The sequence below is a fragment of the Lynx canadensis genome, chromosome A1 (assembly GCF_007474595.2).
Source record: "Lynx canadensis isolate LIC74 chromosome A1, mLynCan4.pri.v2, whole genome shotgun sequence".
Taxonomy (NCBI): Eukaryota; Metazoa; Chordata; class Mammalia; order Carnivora; family Felidae; genus Lynx; species Lynx canadensis.
This window is the reverse complement of record NC_044303.2, coordinates 128,606,724-128,625,396: the sequence shown is the minus strand read 5'-3', so window position 1 is coordinate 128,625,396 and position 18,673 is coordinate 128,606,724. Positions and strand designations below refer to the sequence as shown.

Sequence of the window (18,673 nt, the reverse complement as noted above, 5' to 3'; positions counted from 1 at the left end):
GTAGGTCTATTTTTAATTTTCTGAGGAACCTCCACACTGCTTTCCAGAGCGGTTGCACCAATTTGCATTCCCACCAACAGTGCAAGAGGGTTCCTGTTTTTCCACATCCTCTCCAGCATCTATAGTGTCCTGATTTGTTCATTTTGGCCACTCTGACTGGTGTGAGGTGATACCTGAGTGTGGTTTTGATTTGTATTTCCCTGATAAGGAGCGACGTTGAACATCTTTTCATGTGCCTGTTGGCCATCCGGATGTCTTCTTTAGAGAAGTGTCTATTCATGTTTTCTGCCCATTTCTTCACTGGGTTATTTGTTTTTCGGGTGTGGAGTTTGGTGAGCTCTTTATAGATTTTGGATACTAGCCCTTTGTCTGATATGTCATTTGCAAATATCTTTTCCCATTCCGTTGGTTGCCTTTTAGTTTTGTTGGTTGTTTCCTTTGCTGTGCAGAAGCTTTTTATCTTCATAAGGTCCCAGTAATTCATTTTTGCTTTTATTTCCCTTGCCTTTGGGGATGTGTCGAGTAAGAGATTGCTATGGCTGAGGTCAGAGAGGTCTTTTCCTGCTTTCTCCTCTAGGGTTTTGATGGTTTCCTGTCTCACATTCAGGTCCTTTATCCATTTTGAGTTTATTTTTGTGAATGGTGTGAGAAAGTGGTCTAGTTTCAACCTTCTGCATGTTGCTGTCCAGTTCTCCCAGCACCATTTGTTAAAGAGACTGTCTTTTTTCCATTGGATGTTCTTTCCTGCTTTGTCAAAGATGAGTTGGCCATACGTTTGTGGGTCTAGTTCTGGGGTTTCTATTCTATTCCATTGGTCTATGTGTCTGTTTTTGTGCCAATACCATGCTGTCTTGATGATGACAGCTTTGTAGTAGAGGCTAAAGTCTGGGATTGTGATGCCTCCTGCTTTGGTCTTCTTCTTCAGAATTACTTAGGCTATTCGGGGCCTTTTGTGATTCCATATGGATTTTAGGATGGTTTGTTCTAGCTTCGAGAAGAATGCTGGTGCAATTTTGATTGGGATTGCATTGAATGTGTAGATAGCTTTGGGTAGTATTGACATTTTGACAATATTTATTCTTCCAATCCATGAGGAGGGAATGTCTTTCCATTTCTTTATATCTTCTTCAATTACCTTCATAAGTTTTCTATAGTTTTCAGCATACAGATCTTTTACATCTTTGGTTAGATTTATTCCTAGGTATTTTATGCTTCTTGATGCGATTGTGAATGGGATCAGTTTCTTCATTTGTCTTTCTGTTGCTTCATTGTTAGTGTATAAGAATGCAACTGATTTCTGTACATTGATTTTGTATCCTGCAACTTTGCTGCATTCATGTATCAGTTCTAGCAGACTTTTGGTGGAGTCTATCAGATTTTCCATGTATAATATCATGTCATCTGCAAAAAGCGAAAGCTTGACTTCATCTTTGCCAATTTTGATGCCTTTGATTTCCTTTTGTTGTCTGATTGCTGATGCTAGAACTTCCAGCACTATGGTAAACAACAGCGGTGAGAGTGGGCATCCCTGTCGTGTTCCTGATCTCAGGGAAAAAGCTCTCAGTTTTTCCCCGTTGAGGATAATGTTAGCTGTGGGCTTTTCATAAATGGCTTTTATGATCTTTAAGTATGTTCCTTCTATCCCGACTTTCTCAAGGGTTTTTATTAAGAAAGGGTGCTGGATTTTGTCAAAGGCCTTTTCTGCATCGATTGACAGGATCATATGGTTCTTCTCTTTTTTGTTGTTAATGTGATGTATCACGTTGATTGATTTGCGAATGTTGAACCAGCCCTGCATCCCAGGAATGAATCCCACTTGATCATGGTGAATAATTCTTTTTATAAGCTGTTGAATTCGATTTGCTGGTATCTTATTGAGAATTTTTGCATCCATATTCATCAGGGATATTGGCCTGTAGTTCTCTTTTTTTACTGGGTCTCTGTCTGGTTTAGGAATCAAAGTCATACTGGCTTCATAGAATGAGTCTGGAAGTTTTCCTTCCCTTTCTATTTCTTGGAATAGCTTGAGAAGGATAGGTATTATCTCTGCTTTAAACGTCTGGTAGAACTCCCCTGGGAAGCCATCTGGTCCTGGACTCTTATTTGTTGGGAGATTTTTGATAACCGATTTCAATTTCTTCGCTGGTTATGGGTCTGTTCAAGCTTTCTATTTCCTCCTGATTGAGTTTTGGAAGCGTGTGGATGTTTAGGAATTTGTGCATTTCTTCCAGGTTGTCCAATTTGTTGGCATATAATTTTTCATAGTATTCCCTGATAATTGTTTGTATCTCTGAGGGATTGGTTGTAATAATCCCATTTTCATTCATGATTTTATCTATTTGGGTCATCTCCCTTTTCTTTTTGAGAAGCCTGGCTAGAGGTTTGTCAATTTTGTTTATTTTTTCAAAAAACCAACTCTTGGTTTCGTTGATCTGCTCTACAGTTTTTTTAGATTCTATATTGTTTATTTCTGCTCTGATCTTTATTATTTCTCTTCTTCTGCTGGGTTTAGGCTGCCTTTGCTGTTCTGCTTCTACTTCCTTTAGGTGTGCTGTTAGATTTTGTATTTGGGATTTTTCTTGTTTCTTGAGATAGGCCTGGATTGCAATGTATTTTCCTCTCAGGACTGCCTTCGCTGCGTCCCAAAGCGTTTGGATTGTTGTATTTTCATTTTCATTTGTTTCCATATATTTTTTAATTTCTTCTCTAATTGTCTGGTTGACCCACTCATTCTTTAGTAAGGTGTTCTTTAACCTCCATGCTTTTGGAGGTTTTCCAGACTTTTTCCTGTGGTTGATTTCAAGCTTCATAGCATTGTGGTCTGAAAGTATGCATGGTATAATTTCAATTCTTGTGAACTTATGAAGGGCTGTTTTGTGACCCAGCATATGATCTATCTTGGAGAATGTTCCATGTGCACTCGAGAAGAAAGTATATTCTGTTGCTTTGGGATGCAGAGTTCTAAATATATCTGTCAAGTCCATCTGATCCAATGTATCATTCAGGGCCCTTGTTTCTTTATTGACCGTGTGTCTAGATGATCTATCCATTTCTGTAAGTGGGGTGTTAAAGTCCCCTGCAATTACCACATTCTTATCAATAAGGTTGCTTATGTTTATGAGTAATGGTTTTATATATTTGGGGGCTCCGGTATTCGGCGCATAGACATTTATAATTGTTAGCTCTTCCTGATGGATAGACCCTGTAATTATTATATAATGCCCTTCTTCATCTCTTGTTACAGCCTTTAATTTAAAGTCTAGTTTGTCTGATATAAGTATGGCTACTCCAGCTTTCTTTTGGCTTCCAGTAGCATGATAAATAGTTCCCCATCCCCTCACTCTCAATCTAAAGGTGTCCTCAGGTCTAAAATGAGTCTCTTGTAGACAGCAAATAGATGGGTCTTGTTTTTTTATCCATTCTGATACCCTATGTCTTTTGGTTGGCGCATTTAATCCATTTACATTCAGTGTTGTTATAGAAAGATACGGGTTTAGAGTCATTGTGATGTCTGTATGTTTTATGCTTGTAGTGATGTCTCTGGTACTTTGTCTCACAGGATCCCCCTTAGGATCTCTTGTAGGGCTGGTTTAGTGGTGACGAATTCCTTCAGTTTTTGTTTGTTTGGGAAGACCTTTATCTCTCCTTCTATTCTAAATGACAGACTTGCTGGATAAAGGATTCTCGGCTGCATATTTTTTCTGTGTAGCACACTGAAGATCTCGTGCCAATTCTTTCTGGCCTGCCAAGTTTCAAAAGAGAGATCAGTCACGAGTCTGATAGGTCTCCCTTTATATGTGAGGGCACGTTTATCCCTTGCTGCTTTCAAAATTTTCTCTTTATCCTTGTATTTTGCCAGTTTTACTCTGATATGTCGTGCAGAAGATCGATTCAAGTTACGTCTGAAGGGAGTTCTCTGTGCCTCTTGGATTTCAATGCCTTTTTCCTTCTCCAGTTCAGGGAAGTTCTCAGCTATGATTTCTTCAAGTACCCCTTCAGCACCTTTCCCTCTCTCTTCCTCCTCTGGGATACCAATTATGCGTATATTATTTCTTTTTAGTGTATCACTTAGTTCTCTAATTTTCCCCTCATACTCCTGGATTTTTTTATCTCTCTTTCTCTCAGCTTCCTCTTTTTCCATAACTTTATCTTCTAGTTCACCTATTCTCTCCTCTGCCTCTTCAATCCGAGCCGTCGTGGTTTCCATTTTGTTTTGCATCTTGTTTAAAGCGGTTTTCAGCTCCTCGTGACTGTTCCTTAGTCCCTTGATCTCTGTAGCAAGAGATTCTCTACTGTCCTCTATACTGTTTTCAAGCCCAGCGATTAATTTTATAACTATTATTCTAAATTCACTTTCTGTTATATTATTTAAATCCTTTTTGATCAGTTCGTTAGCTGTTGTTATTTCCTGGAGATTCTTCTGAGGGGAATTCTTCTGTTTGGTCATATTGGATAGTCCCTTGAGTGGTGAGGACCTGCAGGGCACGTCCCCTGTGCTGTGGTGTATAACTAGAGTTGGTGGACGGGGCCACAGTCAGACCTGATGTCTGCCCCCAGCCCACTGCTGGGGCCAAAGTCAGACTGGTGTGTGCCTTCTCTTCCCCTCTCCTAGAATCCCCCTAGAGGGGGATTCACTGTGGGGTGGCGTGGCCGTCTGGGCTACTTGCACACTGGCAGGCTTGTGGTGCTGGGGATCTGGCGTATTAGCTGGGGTGGGTAGGCAAGGTGCACGGGGGCAGGAGGGGCAGGCTTAGCTCGCTTCTCCTTAGGTGATCCACTTCAGGAGGGGCCCTGTGGCAGTGGGAGGGAGTCGGATCCGCTGCCGGAGGTTTGGCTCCGCAGAAGCACAGAGTTGGGTGTTTGCGGGGAGGGAGCAAGTTCCCTGGCCGAACCGGTTCCCTTTGGGATTTTGGCTGGGGGATGGGCGAGGGAGATGGCGCTGGCTAGCGCCTTTGTTCCCCGCCAAGCTGAGCTCTGTCGTCCGGGGCCTCAGCAGCTCTCCCTCCCTTTGTCCTCCAGTTCCTGCTTTCCCAGCAGAGCTGTTAACTTATGACCTCCCAGGCGCTAACTCGCGCTTGCTGTCGGAACACACTCCGTCCGGCCCCTCCGCTTTTGCCAGCCAGACTCGGGGGCTCTGCTTGGCCGGCAGGCTGCCCCTCCGCCCCGGCTCCCTCCCGCCAGTCCGTGGAGCACGCACCGCCTCGCCGCCCTTCCTACCCTCTTCCGTGGGCCTCTCGTCTGGGCTTGGCTCTGGAGACTCTGTTCTGCTAATCCTCTGGCGGTTTTCTGGGTTATTAGGCAGGTGTAGGTGGAATCTAAGTGATCAGCAGGACGCGCAGTGAGCCCAGCGTCCTCCTATGCCGCCATCTTCCCTGAGACTCCCCATCATGTGTATTTTAAAACTAAATTCTCTTGCAGTCATTTCCCCAAGTTCTGTAGTGTGCTTTTGTCAGTAACATTTTATGAAAGAAAATAAACGTAATGGTCAGCAATGAGAAAGAAGTTAGGAAACAGAGAAATCAGATTAAACTGTTTTTGAGAATCTAAGTATTCTGCATGTGTTTGAACTGAGGAAAGCATTATGTCGCACTCCAACATTCAAAAGCAGAACTAAAAGTGAGTCCTGCTTTGACATTTGGACAGATTGAAAAATAACATCCTTGGAACTGGTTGCCAAGAAGGACTGAAGTATTACAGGCGCTTCAAATCTCAGCTTTTCCCCATACGTCTTCCCTTTGATCATATTCATACCACTTCATAGATGACCCATGTGCTAAGGATTTCCACTCCTTACTTTCATCCTTGATCTGTCTCCTGAGCTCTGAGCCAGAATATCTCTCTGGCTCTGGCTGTGTATTCCTGGATGTTCGTTATACAAGAGCCTTGGTTCAAATTCAGGAGTCTCTGTAAGCCACTATTTCAGAAACTGTGTGTTGGATGTGAATTCTCTGTAGTAGAACAGTGTTAAAAAGACAGAATATACATAGTAGGTATATTTGTAGACTTTGTTTTAAATACCTATGTATATGTGTATATATTGTGACGTAACATATATTTCTTAATTTTTGTTGTAGTAAAAAATTTTTGAAAAAAAAACCCTACTTTAAATTTCATCTCCATTTACCTACATAGTAAGATGACTATGAGGATTTAATGAATGAGAAAATCTCTCAAAGTGTAATATTTCTCAGATATTACTAGTAATAGTTAATGGTGAAAGATGCTTATGCTATATGTGGTTTGTCCTTTAAACTTCGATAAAAAAATAACTTTTTACTTATGGATCATATATATTTTTTTAAGTTTATTTATTTTGAGAGAGAGAGGGTGGGGGAGAGGGAGAACACAAACACAGAAGAGGCAGAGAGGGAGAGAGAGAATCCCAAGAAGGCTCGGTGCTGTCAGCCCAGAGCCTGATGTGGGGCTTGAACCCATGAACTGTGAGATCATGACATGAGCCAAAATCAAGAATCGGCCACTTAACCTACTGAGCCACCCAGGCGGCCCCTATGGATCATATTGTTTAGAGTTACATTCAATTTTTCCTTCTTTTTGTGGTGTAATTAACATTTTAAAGTGGTTTGGAGGTTTCTTCAGGGTTACACTACATTGTAGTTTTACTTGATGAGAGAGAAATGAGGAGAAGAAATGGTTTTATGTGCTCTCTCTGGTATAAAGGAACTAGTTTCAGATTTCACTATGTTGAGAAATTCTCTTCTTTTTACCATCTACTTCTTGCCCCCAGTTGAAGAATGCAGAGTGATATTTTGACTATCTGCGTATGAAATATTTGTGCATATTCTTTGAGCCAACATTTCTACTTATAGGAATTTATCCTTAGGAAATAATTGGCCACATGAACAAAGTCAGTAATATAGAATGGTATTGAGGCGTGTCTGCCCTAGACCATGTAAGTAAGCTCACACCCCACTTTGCCACTAACTAGCTGTGTGATTTGGGCAAGTGACCTCATTTCTTTAAGCCTCACTGTCTTTATCTGTAAGTGGGATTAATGATGGTTAAATACTTTATAGAGTTTTTGTAAAGATTAAATGAGATAATGTTTAGTGTTTAGAACACTATTAGGTACATAATAAAGTATGTTTAATGTTAACTCCATTAATGTTAACTATTTTCTTCTCCCATAAAATATTAGTTTTATTATTATATATATTATGTATAATATATATATATAATATATATAATATATATATTAGCTGCTCTTATTTTTTTATTCTGATTTTTAAAGACAGAAAAATAAGCTTCAAAACCACTATCATGCTTTTAAAATTCCTTTCTGTAGTGGAAGATCTTGTACTTTAGTTCAAAAAGTATTTTGTGAAATTCATGTGCTTTTACATGTAGTAGACCTATCTACTCTCATCAAGATTAATGGCATGGAAGTGTTGCAAATTGCCACATTCTACAAATATTTTTACTTTTAATCTAGTCTTCTATTTTTCTCTGGTATGTATAGTGATGTGATAAACTGGGGCACAGTTAAATGTCTTTGGGACCATGTTTTTCCCCTTGTCTATAATATCTATATTTCTAATGCTAAGGGAATTCTGGGACTATGACTTTTTATGCTGTTGCCTCTTGAAACTTTCCAAAATATTTAAAAAGAATAATTTATAAAGTATTCCCCTGCCAGTTTTCTAAACTTCCTACCAGTTAATATTTTTGTGATTACAAGTTGTGGCTTTGATGTGGTTGAGCAATGCTATTAGTTTATGTCTCCTTTATTCCCTAGGTTCAATTTCTTTTAAAATATAGATTTACTTAATGGCTACTAGAGCTTGAAGACTTTTTTTTCAGGTTCCTGAAGATTTTGGTGGTAGACTCCTTAATGATATAACACAATGATGATGGATGGCTGACAGATAAACTTTTTAAACCTACTCCAAAATTATTATTTTTTTTCTTTAGGACTCTTAGAGTAGTCAAGAAAAATATATCTGTCAGTGTTAATAAAGGATATAGAGTATGGTATTAATTCAAGAGTGTAATCTTTCAATTAGCAATTAATAATTGCTGACCATCAATTTTAAAACTAAATTAAAACCAAGTAGAGTTTATTGGAAGCAGGTTGATGATTATGTGTTGATAATTATGTGTGTAAGGGAGGAAGAGCACATTGGTGTGAATCCCAGGTGTATTTTATGTTTATTTATTTTTGAGAGAGAGACGGGGGTGGGGGAGGGGCAGAGAGAGAGGGAGACACAGAATTGGAAGCAGGCTCCAGGCTCTGAGCTGTTAGCACAGAGCCCAACATGGGCCTTGAACTCACAGACTATGAGATGATGACCTGAGCTGAAGTCGTATGCTCAATTGATGAGCCACCCAGGTGTCCCCCGGATGTATTCTTGGGGCAAGTCTTAACTACTTTGGCATAGCCTTTTTATAAAACATTTTGGCATTTCTTTAAAAAAAGTTAAACATTGCCATATGAGTCAGCAGTTCCACTCTTAGGTATATACCAAACAGTTGATAACATATGTCACACAACCACTAAATGTTGATGGCAGCATTATTCATAACAACCAAAAAGTGGAAATAATGGAGATCTCCATGAAATGATGAATGAGGAAGGAGCCAAGATGGCAGAACAGCATGGAAGCTTTTTGTGTGTCTCGTGTCCATGAAATACAGACAGACCAACACTAAACCATCCTACACACCTAGAAAACCCATCTGAGGATTAACACAACAATCTGCACAACCTGAACCACCGAACTCAGCAGGTACATGGTGGGGAGAGGTAAACTTGGGGAGCGAGAAGCCACGAGAAGGGAGGTGCTTTTGTGGGTGGAGAGAGGACAGATATGGGGCGGGGGGGATATGGGAAAAGCACCCCTCCCCAAAAGCAGCTGGAGAGAAAGTGGGAAAATTGGAAACAGCCGCAGGGACTAAACTGAAAAGGGAGAAAGGAGAAAGAAGAGGGTTTAAATTCCATTAAGACTGTAAACAAGGGGAGCGCAAAGACTGCAACTCCACAGCTTGATACCTGGTGGTCGCAGGATATATTCAGTGTGCTGAATCAGAAAAATATGCAGCCAAGAATTTTTTATCCAGCAAGGCTGTCATTCAAAATAGAAGGAGAGATAAAAAGTTTCCCAGACAAAAATTAAAGGAGTTTGTGACCACTAAACCAGCGCTGCAAGAAATTTTAAGAGGGACTTTTCTGAGGGGGGAAAAGATGAAAATATATATATACACACCAAAAGCAACAAAAGATTAGAAACGACCAGAGAACACCACCAACACTCCAACTCTACAAGCATCATAATGACAACAAATTCATATCTTTCAGTACTCACTCTAAATGTCAATGGACTCAATGCTCCAATCAAAAGACATAGGTTAACAGAATGGATAAGAAAACAATATCCATCTATATGCTGTTTACAAGAGACCCACTTTAGACCTAAAGATACCTTCAGATTGAAAATAAGGGGATGGAGAACCATCTATCATGCTAATGGCCGACGAAAGAAAGCTATGTTTATATCACTCAATCTAGACTTTAAAATAAAGATTGTAACAAGAGATGAAGAAGGGCATTATATCATAATTAAGGGGTCTATCCACCAAGAAGACCTAACAATTGTAGACATTTATGCTCCAAATATGAGAGCACCGAAATATATAAATCAATTAATCACAAACATAAAGACACTCATTGATAATAATACCATTATAGTAGGGGACTTCAACACCCTCCTTCAGCAATGGACAGATCATCTAAACACAAAACCAACAAGGAAACAATGGCTTTGAATGACACACTGGACCAGATGGACTTAACAGATATATTCAGAACATTTCATCCTAAAGCAGCAGAATATACATTCTTCTCCAGTGCACATGGAACGTTCTCCAGAATAGACCATATACTGGGACACAAATCAGCCCTAAGTAAGTACAAAAAGATCAAGATCAGGGGCGCCTGGGTGGCTCAGTCGGTTAAGCATCCGACTTCAGCTCAGGTCACGATCTCGCGGTCCGTGGGTTCAAGCCCCGTGTCGGGCTCTGGGCTGATGGCTCAGAGCCTGGAGCCTGCTTCCGGTTCTGTGTCTCCCTCTCTCTCTGCCCCTCCCCCATTCATGCTCTGTCTCTCTCTGTCTCAAAAATAAATAAATGTTAAAAAAAAATTAAAAAAAAAAAGATCAAGATCATACCGTGCATATTTTCAGACCATAATGCTATGAAACTCGAAATCAACCACAAGAAAAAATTTGCAAAGGTAACAAATACTTGGAGACTGAAGAACATCCTAGTAAAGAATGAATGGGCTAACCAAGCAGTTAAAGAAGAAATTAAAAAGTATATGGGAGTCAATGAAACTGATAACACCACAACCCCAAACCTCTGGGATGCAGCAAAGGCAGTCATAAGAGGAAAGTATATAGCAATCCAGGCCTTCCTAAAGAAGGAAGAAAGATCTCAGATACACAATCTAACCTTATGCCTTAAGGAGATGGGAAAAGAACAATAAATAAAACCCCAAACCAGCAGAAGACAGGAAAGAATAAAGATTAGAGCAGAAATTAATGCTATCAAAACCAAAAAAACAGATCAGTGAAACTAGAAGCTTTTCTTTGAAAGAATTAACAAAATTGATAAACCACTAGCCAGTTTGATCAGAAGAAAAAGGAAAGGACCCAAATAAGTAAAATCAAGAATGAAAGAAGAGAGATCACAACCAACACAACAGAAATAAAAAACAATAATAAGAGAATATTATGAGCAATTATATGCCAGTGGGTAATCTGGAAGAAAGGGGCATATACACTACCAAAACTGAAACAGGAAGAAATAGAAAATTTGAACAGACCCATAACCAGTAAGGAAATCGAATTAGTAATAAAAAATCTGCCAAAAAACAAGTGTCCTGGACCAAATGGCTTTCCAGGGGAATTCTAGCAAACATTTAAGGAAGAGTTAATACCTATTCTCTTGAAACTGTTCCAAAAAATAGAAATGGAAGGAAAACTTCCAAACTCTTTCTATGAAGCCAGCATTACCTTGATTCCAAAACCAGACAGAGACCCCACTAAAAAGGAGAACTATAGACCAATTTCCCTGATGAACATGGATGCAAAAATCCTCAACAAGATATTAGCCAACCAGATCGAATAATACATGAAAAAAATTATTCACCATGACCAAGTGGGATTTATACCTGGGATGCAGGGCTGGTTCAGTATCTGCAAAATAATTCACAGGATTCATCACATCAGTAAAAGAAAGGACAAGAATGTTATGATCCTCTCAATAGATGCAGAGAAAGCATTTGACAAAATACAGTATCCTTTCTTGATAAAAACCTTCAAAGTAGGGATAGAAGGAGCATACCTCAAGGTCATAAAAGCCATATGTGAAGGACCCAACAGCTATATCATCCTCAATGGGGAAAAACTGAGAGCTTTCCCCCTAATGTCAGGAACAAGACAGGGATGTCCACTCTCACCACTGTTATTCAACATAGCATTGGAAATCTTAGCCTCTGCAATCAGACAACACAAAGAAATCAAAGGCATCCAGATTGGCCAGGAGGTGGTCAAACTTTCACTCTTTGCAGATGACATGATATTCTATATGGAAAACCCAAAAGATTCCACCAAAAAACTGCTAGAACTGATTCATGAATTCAGCAAAGTTGCAGGATATAAAATCAACACACAGAAATCAGTTGCATTCGTATACACCAACAATGAAGTGACAGAGAAATCAAGGAATCAATCCCATTTACAGTTGCACCAAAAACCATAAAATACCTAGGAATAAATCTAACCAAAGAGGTAAAAAATCTGAAAATTATAGAAAGCTTATGAAAGAATTTGAAGACACAAAAAAATGAAAAAGATTCCATGCTGCTGGATAGGAAGAACAGATATTGTTAAAATGTCGATAATACCCAAAGCAATCTACATATTCAATGCAATCCCTATGAAAGTAACACCAGCATTCTTCACAGAGCTAGAACAAACAATCCTAAAATTTGTATGGGAGCAGAAAAGACCCCGAATAGCCAAAGCGATCTTGGAAAAGAAAACCAAAGCAGAAGGCATCACAGTCCCAGACTTCAAGCTATACTACAAAGCTGTAATCATCAAGACAGTATGGTACTGGCACAAGAACAGACACTCAGATCAATAGAACAGAATAGAGAACCCAGAAATGGACCCACAAACGTATGGCCAACTAATCTTTGACAAAGCAGGAAAGAATATCCAATGGAATAAAGACAGTCTCTTCAGCAAGTGGTGCTGGGAAAACTGGATAGCGACATGCAGAAGAATGAACCTGGACCACTTTCTTACACCATACACAAAAACAAACTCAAAATGGATGAAAGACCTCAATGTAAGACAGGAAGCCATCAAATCCTCGAGGAGAAATCAGGCAAAAACCTCTTTGATCTTGGCTGCAGCAACTTCTTACTCAACTTACTCAACTTCTTGCCTCTTGTCTCTGGAGGCAAGGGAAACAAAAGCAAAAATGAACTACTGGGACCTCATCAAAATAAAAAAACTTCTGCACGGTGAAGGAAACAATCAGCAAAACTAAAAGGCAACCGACAGAATGGGAGAAGATATTTGCAAACAACATATCAGATAAAGGGTTCGTATCCAAAACTTGTAAAGAACTTCAACACCCAAAAAACAAAGACTCCAGTGAAGAAATGGGCAAAAGACATGAATAGACACTTCTCCAAGGTAGACATCCAGATGGTCAACTGACACATGAAAAAATGCTCAACATCACTCATCATCAGGGAAATAGAAATCAAAACCACAGTGAGATACCACCTCACACCTGTCAGCTTGGCTAACATTAACAACTCAGGCAGCAATAGATATTGGTGAGGATGTAGAAAAAGAGCATCTCTTTTGCATTGTTGGGAATGCAAGCTGGTGCAGCCGCTCTGAAAAACAGTATGGAGGTTCCTCAAAAAACTAAAAATAGAACTACCCTACGACCCAGCAATTGCACTACTAGGCATTTATCCCCAGGATACAGGTGTGTTGTTTTGAAGGTGCAAACATGCACCCCCATGTTTATAGGAGCACTATCCACAATAGCCAAAGTATGGAAAGAGCCCAAATGTCCATCGATGGATGAATGGATAAAGAAGAGGTGGTATATGTATACAATGGAGTATTACTCGGCAATCAAAAAGAATGAAATCTTGCCATTTGCAACTACGTGGATGGAACTGGAGGGTATTATGCTAAGTGAAATTAGTCAGTCAGAGAAAGACAAAAATCATATGACTTCACTCATATGAGGACTTTAAGAGACAAGACGAATTAACATAAGGGAAGGGAAACAAAAATAATATAAAAACAGGGAAGGGGCCAAAACAGAGGAGACTCATAAATATGGAGAACAAACTGAGGTTTGGTGGAGGGGTTGTGGAAAAGGAGATGGGCTAAATGGGTAAGGGGCATTAAGGAATCTACTCCTGAAATCATTGTTTTACTGTATCCTAACCAATTTTGATGTAAATTTTAAAAAATAAAAAATGAAATTAAAAAACAAACTAAAAAAAAATGAATGAAAATACTTAATATATCCACATGATAGAATATTATGCAGCCATGAAAAGGAATGAAGTATTGTTACATGCTGTAACATGGTTGAACCTTGAAACATTATTCTAAATGAAAGAAGCCAGACACAAAATACCTTATTTTGTATGATTCCATTTATATGAAATGTTCAAAACAGGCAAATCTGTGGCTGTGATTAGTGTTTTCTACGAGGTGAGGGGAGGAGAGAATGGGGAGTGAGAATGGGGAGTGTTAATTGGTATGAGGGTTTCTTTGTTGAGTGACAGAACTATTCTGGAATTAGATAGTGGTGATGGACCTAACTTAATAAATATACTAAAAACTGCTGAATTGTACATTTAAAGGTAATTTCATAACAAAAAACAGAGAAAAAGAACCAAATTGGACTTTAGGACTTAAAAAAGCACAATATTATAAGTGGAAATTTCATTGAATGGGTTTAGGAACAGATTAGACATTGCAGAAGAAAAGATCGGTGAACTTAAATATACAGTAATAAAAGCTAGCCTAAAGAAAGCACAGAGGGAACAGGGTCTAGAAACAAAACAAACAACATGCGTCAGACACAGCCCTAGTGACATATAGAGCAATATGAACTAGTCTAATATACATGTAATTGGAATCGCTGAAGGAGGTCCTTAAAAACTAGCTCATGTATTATATATTTTTTAAACCACATCCCTATCATTCTTGGAACACTTTCTTATTTTCTGGCAGGAAAGGTCCTTATTCTTTCTTTCTCAGGCATTTCTTCAAGGATTCTTGCTTCCTGTGAGTAGAGAATGATATATAGAAGCCAAGATTTAATAGTTGTTGTGTTCATTTTTATTGGAAATATTGTCTGTAGAAAAAATAATTCTCCAGTGACATGAAATGAGTGACCCTGAAATCTGATTTCCAAACTTTCACTTTACGTACTATTTGGGAGGAGGATAGTGGTTAAATTGTCAGTGTGGAGAGTAATATAAGAGACATCTATGTGCCCATCACCCTAATTTAACACATATACTGTGCAGTGATACAAAACATCCATGTCTTTCTCTATGTCTAGAAGCTGAACTACTGGGCTGTTTGCTATTTACATCTTTACTAGTTGAAGCAAATTGCTTTCCAGAGTCACAGCAACTTACACATATATTAGAAATATATTTCTGTTGGACCATTTTTTTTTTTTTTACCAATACTTGGTTTCATCAGGCATTAAATGTTTTTAATTGGGAAAAATTTAGTTACTAAGCATCAAATGCACTTTACATCAATAACTGCAGTACTGAAATTGTGACATTTTAAATATTTTTCTCAAAAAAGTGTTGATTTCCGCCCCCCCCCCCCAGGAAATTTGGGGATTCAACTATATACATTAACATGGCCAGTCTATGTCATTATGGTTTATTTAACGCTAATCTCAACAGGTGTTCATATTTCCATCTACAATAAAGTAGATTGTGAACTTCTTATATTGTTGAATTTTAGCAAAACTCCATGAGATAATTTAAAGGAATATCAAATTTTTGAAGGGCAAACTCCTAAAACTCTACATTGGGATTGCATTTTTGCTTCAAGCTCATCTAACTGGAGAATACAGGCAATTTTTCTTTCTTAATCCCTTGGAGAACTATTTCTGCAATAAGTCTTGTGTCTTCTTAACTATGACTGGGTGGTTTTGAGAAAGGTTATCAGCTCTGTGGTTAGTTTCCCACAGTTGTTAAAATTCTGTCAAAAGCATTTTAATAGTTTACAAGAAAAAACACTTGTTTTTTCAAAGGCCACAGGAACAGGAAAGAAATAGCACTTCTTATTTGTATAAGCACAAACATTTAAAGCTACTCATGCTGCAGGTAAATCCAAGATAGTATTCAGAAGTTCTATAAAAATGAACGAAAGATAATCTTTACTTCTACCGCGCCAAAAGCCAAAATTTAGATTTGCATGAGAGATGCCCTGTAGCAGTTCACTTGTCTAGTTTAAGAGTTCAGAGTCCTTTTTGGCCCAGTCATGTCCACATGCCAGATAAATTCAGTTCATTAAATGGAAATTAGGGCAAAGACTCCGTTCAACAAAGCACAGGGATATGCTACTAGAAGTGGCTGTTCTTCCATGGCTAATGCAGAATTAAAAATTTTGGAAGGGGAAAAACTGCACCATCCAATAATTCCAGCAGTGAGAATGACTCTTGCCATTCCTTGCAGAGCTGGAAAGTAGGATCATGGGAAGAAGACAGTATCCACGGACACTTGCCACACAACCAAATGAAACACCTGTCATACTCAGTTTAGTAGACAAAAACATTCCTAGACATCCAAGTGCACTTATGCCACATACATAGCCAAACTGGATTTTGCCAGCCAGTAACAATGTGGCTCCAAAGGCAAGGGAAAAAACCATTGGTTGTGCCAAATCAGTCACATTCATGATGCTGCCATCTGCCACTTGTAATGGATGTAACACTGTTCATGTTTTTTGCCAGATGTGGTCACAATTGATACCTGATTCTTCTAATAAAGGTGGCTTATCCTCAAAGTGTTTTCCATAGACAAGCTAATGTGTTAGAGTGTATGCCTGAGTTGGCTGGAAAATTGGCCCAGTATGTGGCTGTTATGGCTGCCTCATGTCTAGAGGGACAAATTGGCCTTGCTGTGAGTAGTCATAGCCAGCAAACTGTTTGCTATAGGGTTCTCCACTTCCTCCATAGTCATAGGATTGCTGTGATTGGTCATCAATGCTGTAACTTGTCTGGTAGAAATCTGTGTTTGTTATCAAAGCCTGTCATTGCACATGATCAAACGTGGCAGCAGTGTCAGGAACCCCCCAAAACCCCCAAACGTGGCTTAAGATCCCCAACTGGCCCTGTTGCTACATGTTACAAGGCCAAACAATTGCTGGGGCTTTTTAATTTTTGCAATCTGATATGTGTGAAAAGGAATCTTGTTGCTGTTTATTGGTCATATGGATTTCTTCTTGGGTGAAATACTTTTTCTGTCTTTTACCCATTTTTTTCTCTTGGTTTCTTCCTTCCTTCCTTCCCCTTTCTTTCTTTCTTTCTTTCTTTCTTTCTTTCTTTCTTTCTTTCTTCATTCTAAAAATATATTCTAGGTACTAATTCTTCATACCTTGTGTCTTGCAAATATATTTTATAGTCTGTGGCTTCTCTTTTGGTTTTAATCAAAAGGTAAAAAAAACCTTTTATGTTCTATTTTGGTCAAATTAATTTACTTGTGTATCTTAAGAAATCTTTCACAAAGAGATTCTGTACTTTTAAGATTTTTAAGTTTTGCATTTCTCATGTTTAGGGCTGTAATTTCCCTTGATTTGTTTAATTTATTTAAATGAATAAATAATTTATTTTAACTTTATAAAGTTGACTTTATTAAGGTATAATTAACATACATAATATACAATTAATATGCACTCATTTTAAGTACAGTTCAGTGAGTTTTGATGAGTTTATACTAGTGTAAATAGCATTAAATTAACAGGTCATTTCCATTAGTTCTGAAGGTTCTCTTGTGCTCTCTCTTAGTCAGTCCCCAACGCCACCACTGGCACCAGACAACCAGAAATAGAAGCTTTTTATCCGATAGATTAGGTTTTCTTTTTAAGCGTTTCATACAAGTGGAATTATACACTGTGTACTTTGTATCTGGCTTGTTTTGCTGAGTATTCTAGTGCATGGATATACTACAAACTATAATTGGTTTATCCATTTACTTGTTGCAGAACAGGTGGATTGTATCCATTCTTGGGCCATTATGAATAAAGCTGTATGAACATGTATCTTAACTCCTTTTGAGTAAATAGTTAGGGGTGGAATTGCTGAGTCATATGATAAATGTATATTTACTTTCATTATGAAACTGACAAGGTATTTTCCAGAATTGTTGTGCCATTTTACATCCCCATCAATGATGTGTAAGAGTTTTGGTAGTTCTACATCCTTGTCAACATTTGATACTGTCAGTCTTTTGTTTTAGCTCACTTAGTAGGTGGGTAGTGCTATATCTGTGGTTTTTAGCTGTATGTTTCTAATGACTAGTTATATTGAGCATGTTTTCATTTGCCCAATGGCTTTTCTGTTATCTTCTTTTGTGAAGTGTCTATCGAAATATTCTGCTTTTTATTGGCTTGTTTGTTCTCTTATTGAGTTGTAAGAGGTGTTTGCATATTCTGCCTATAAGTCCTTTCTTTGATTATGTATTGTAAATATTTTCTCCCAAATTGTGGTCTTTTGTTTCTTTTCCTTAACAATGTCTTTGAAAAAGCAGAAGCTTTTAGTTTTGATGAAGTCTATTTTATCATTTTCTTTTATGGTTCATGCTTTTTGTCTCAAGAAACCTTTGCTTACCTTTAAATATATTTCTTCACATATAATGTTATCATGTTACCATATCCTTTTTTTTCTCTTTTCTATCCTTTCTGATATTATCATCATCCATTTTGTGTGATATATTCTTTTATAACATTTGTAATAAGCCCTACTGTATGTTATTTTTTCTTTGGGCAGGTAATTTTCTTTTAAAGAAATTAAGGAACACAAAGCAATCTTTTATTCACATATTATTCTTTTCATTTATTCACATATTAATCTTTTCTGGGAATCTTCATTCCTTTTATGCAGATCCCTCTGGTATCATTACCATCTGGTATCATTTTCCTTCTGCTGGAATAATGTCCTGTGACATTTTTATGGTATAGGTCTCTTGGCTGTAGATTTTTAGGGGGAGGTTGGGGTTCTGAAATGTCTTTCTTCAGACTTAATTCTGGAAAGTATTTTCAATGGATATAGAATTCTAAGATAATTTTATTTAGCACTTTGAAGGTGTCTTCTGGCTTGAGTAGTTTCTGAAGAAAAGTCTATGGCCATTACTTATTTTTGTTCTTCTGTTTGTAATGTGCCTTTTTTCCCTCTGACTGTTTTTGATATTTTCTTTATCACTGATTTTGGGAATTTAATTATAATGTGCTTTTAAGGGTTTTTTTGTGTGTTTTTTGCCCTTTGATTCATTGAATTTTTTTATTCTGTTGATTTATCAATTTCACCAAATTTGGAACATATTTAGCAATTATTTCTTCAAATATTTTTTTCTGTGACTCCT

General features: G+C 38.0%; 1 protein-coding gene and 1 pseudogene across 2 annotated transcripts in view; one reads left to right on the top strand and one right to left on the bottom strand.

The window, feature by feature from the left end:
- Nucleotides 1-18,673, top strand: part of DEPDC1B (DEP domain containing 1B) — a 90,826-nt gene that overhangs the window by 53,634 nt on the left and 18,519 nt on the right. The gene's annotated exons all lie outside the window — the stretch shown is intronic.
- LOC115518187 lies at nt 15,605-16,350 on the bottom strand (annotated as a pseudogene).